Below are 3,364 nucleotides of genomic sequence, written 5' to 3' on the forward strand. Positions count from 1 at the left end.
GCCCCCATGTTTTGGGGGGGGGGGGCTTAGTTAGGTTCCTTAGCCATGATTCAAGGGGAAAATCATCCCAGTGGTGGTTGAGTTCTTCACTGCTCCGGCTTGCTGGCACGTGGCTGAGGCTCACGGGGACATGGCCCTCGGGTGTCCATACCCGGGCACATTCCCTGGGGCTGCTTATTCAGAAGAACAGCTTTCTACAGTAGAAAGGAAGCTTTACACTGAGGGAACAGATCCGGGTATGTGCGTGCGGATTTCCATAAACCTGTCCAGCCCTAAAGGCAGTGGATTGATCCCTGCATGCCACAGGGCCTGGCAGGGCAGACCAGAGCAGGTCTCTCTGTAAGCTCCTGCCTAGCCATTATGCATGTCTCTCCATTCACTTGTGCATCGTGGCCCAGGGGGTTTTTCTAGGGTATCGAGCGTGAAGATAGCAGCAAAGAGCAGCCTGATGGGCTGTAGGGGGGCTTTGAGGATCAGAGGGGGTTTTTTTGGAAAACTGACCTGCTCACTGAGCCTTTCCTTCACACCTCTAGTTCCAGGCAGGCCTGACAGGTGTCCAGGGGAGTTTCCCAAACCAGACCCCTCGCTCCCGCCAGTTCAGCGCTGCCCTACCAGAGTTGGCTCAGAAGTTCCAGAGCTTCGTGTTTGCAGAGCTTCGTGTTTGCACAGCTGGGCTTCGGGCCCCTTTGGCCCGGGAGAGGGGCTGGTTGGAGAAAGCAGAGGACATGCGCTGAGGGCTGGGAAGTGAGGTAGGGATTGGCCTACCCTTCCTTGGCTCAGGGGTTCAGGTGGGCTGCGGACACACTGAGCTTGGTTCATTCCTCCCGCTCCTGCGAGGAATCCGGAATCCGGAATCCGGTTTTCTGGGTGGCTCTTGGAAGGGACTGTCTTTGAAGGGCTAGAGAGGACCTGCCTCAGCAGCGATGGACGGAACCTGAACTCAAAAGGCCTCTATCTCCGCCCTGACGCGCAGTTGTTCCGGAATCGCAGCGTCGCCTGAACTAAAAAAACGTCATTAAGAAAATGGGGGGTTTGTGGTGTCACTTTCCTGGACTGCCAGTGGCTCAGCACCGAGAAACTGAAACCCTGGAGCTGGGGATGTGAAGGAGGGGGCGCGAAAGGGGCGACAGAACTCTCTAGTACCCCACCCCCCATGCCACCGCCCACAGCGATTGTCCTTTAGGTTGTGGGACAGGAGATTGGAACTGGTCGTGGGACTCCAGACAAGAGGCGCAAAGTCATTGTACGCCGACAATTCTCTAGAAAACCGTAACGTTTCTTGAGAAACAGAGAAGAGGCCCGGAAGCCAGGAAGGAGACCTCAGCAGCCTCCTCTTCCCCCAAGGGAAGAAGGGCTGTGATTTGCAAAGCACCTGTCTGCTTTCCCCCCTCTTTTCTGTGCTTATGTCTGTGTTTCTATCATAAATAAATCAGCAGCTATTTTAAACTTTCCGTGTGTAGGACTGTCTTCTTGTTATCAGTGTAGAAATGAAGAGAAAGGCTTTACAAACACGATGTGGAAGTATTCAGGACTTTGCTTCCGGAGACATGGCTCCCAGAGAGACTTGGTCTACCGAATCAGAGGTGGGGAACACCTGCAAACGCGAACCCCGCCAACCCGGCTGCACCACAGTTCCAGTTTTCCAGAAGAAAGCCAAGGGTTGAGTGCTGATCATTTCAACCCAAGGCATCTGTTGCCTCCCCCCACTCCCCACCTATGCTTGTCTGTTTCAGTTTTATTTTCAGGCCTAATTATTGGCCTTGGGGGTGCAAATGTCTACCTTTTGTCATAATTCAACCCTATCATTATCACTCTTTATGACTATTAAGTAGATACGACCCAACTCGGTCAAGACTTGTTACTGGTTAACCAGACTTAGGGGTAGGTTTTTTTCTTCTCTCGCTCCTGCCAAAAGACACCACATGGTTTCTCCCACTTCATAATCCGTGGATCAGGAATCCTCCTCCTGTCTGGGATAAGAAGGGATGTAAGCCACAATGGCAGGACTGATAAGGAGGCCTAAGTTGTTTCCAGTCTCCGGAATTGCTTGTTTACATTATTTTTTAGAATTCCTTAACCATACATTTGTTAGAGACCCATTGCTTTTGGATGGACTGAGAAACAGGTGCGATTTCTGATTTCTGGCTCCTCGGGGTTAAAACCTTCCCTTGCATTTCGAAGATGGGAAATTGTCTCCTGCTTCTCTGCAGGTGGCATTTTCTCTTCGGGATTACAATTGAAATAAGAGATCTCTTATTTCCGGTGATAATGGGGGAGGGGAGAACCCTGTGAATTGGTTCACACCCAAATGAATATGGCATTCCTAAAACCCTGGCTGGGTTTGTGTTAACAAAAACACTGACATTAAATTGCTTTTAAAATCGCCTGAAGATCTCTTTGGTGTGTTAAGATGGTCTTAGGCTAAGATGAAGTTGCCAATGTTTTGAGTCCCAAATCAGAATCCATTTACCTGCAAATGCCTGCCTGAGTGTAAGCTTGCTGAAGGATTCTTGGATGAGTGAGGGAGACACAATCTCATTTATTGTAGGAACTCTTAAGCTGCAATTTAAGGAGTCTCATTAATGAAAGGCCCATGCTGGAAATTTGTACAGCCATTTGTTTGGTAATGAAACCTGTAGGTTGTTCTGCCTTTATTGAATTATTCAGGAAAATATTTTGATCCCAGAAGGACATTTATGAAGACCCAAACCTGAACCGATTTTTAGGGGGGAGGGGTAAAAAGAAGTCCCCACCTCCAACCCTTCACCACAAAGTGTTTCCATCAGTAATGAATTTTATTAAAAAATAAGCACTATGCCTGGGTTTCATAAAATTTATACAGGAATATGTACACAGACACAAATAAAATAATATTAAAAATAAAAATCACACTTGCTTTCACGTGGCAGTGGTCCTGGCACCCCCACATACAATAATGTTCACTTTTCCTTTAAAGAAATTGCTTGGCCCAAGGAGACCACAGGTAGAGAACCACTACTAAAGCTGGAGCCCCGTTGCCTGCAACATTTTTCAATTCAGGTTTCAAAAATATATAAATAATTTAATTACAAAACCCAACAACATTTTCCCCTTCCTTTTGGCACAGTGAAGCATTGGTCAGAGCAGAGAAATGACTGAAGATCCTCTGACACCCCTCTCACACCCAGTCATACCTGTAAATGCTACATAGGTACACAAAGCGGGGTCCGGTGAACCCCCAACAGTAGTCATGTCATTTATCGTGTGGAATGGTTCCCTGATGTACTACTTTTTTTTTTTTCTTTTAGGAATAAATCAATAGAAGGTGCAACAAAAATAGGAAGAATAAGGGGAGCCTTGGGCAGTAAGGAGAGAGAAATCGTCT

This window comes from Tupaia chinensis, unplaced genomic scaffold (assembly GCF_000334495.1).
Source record: "Tupaia chinensis unplaced genomic scaffold, TupChi_1.0 Scaffold000090_1, whole genome shotgun sequence".
Classification (NCBI taxonomy): domain Eukaryota; kingdom Metazoa; phylum Chordata; class Mammalia; order Scandentia; family Tupaiidae; genus Tupaia; species Tupaia belangeri.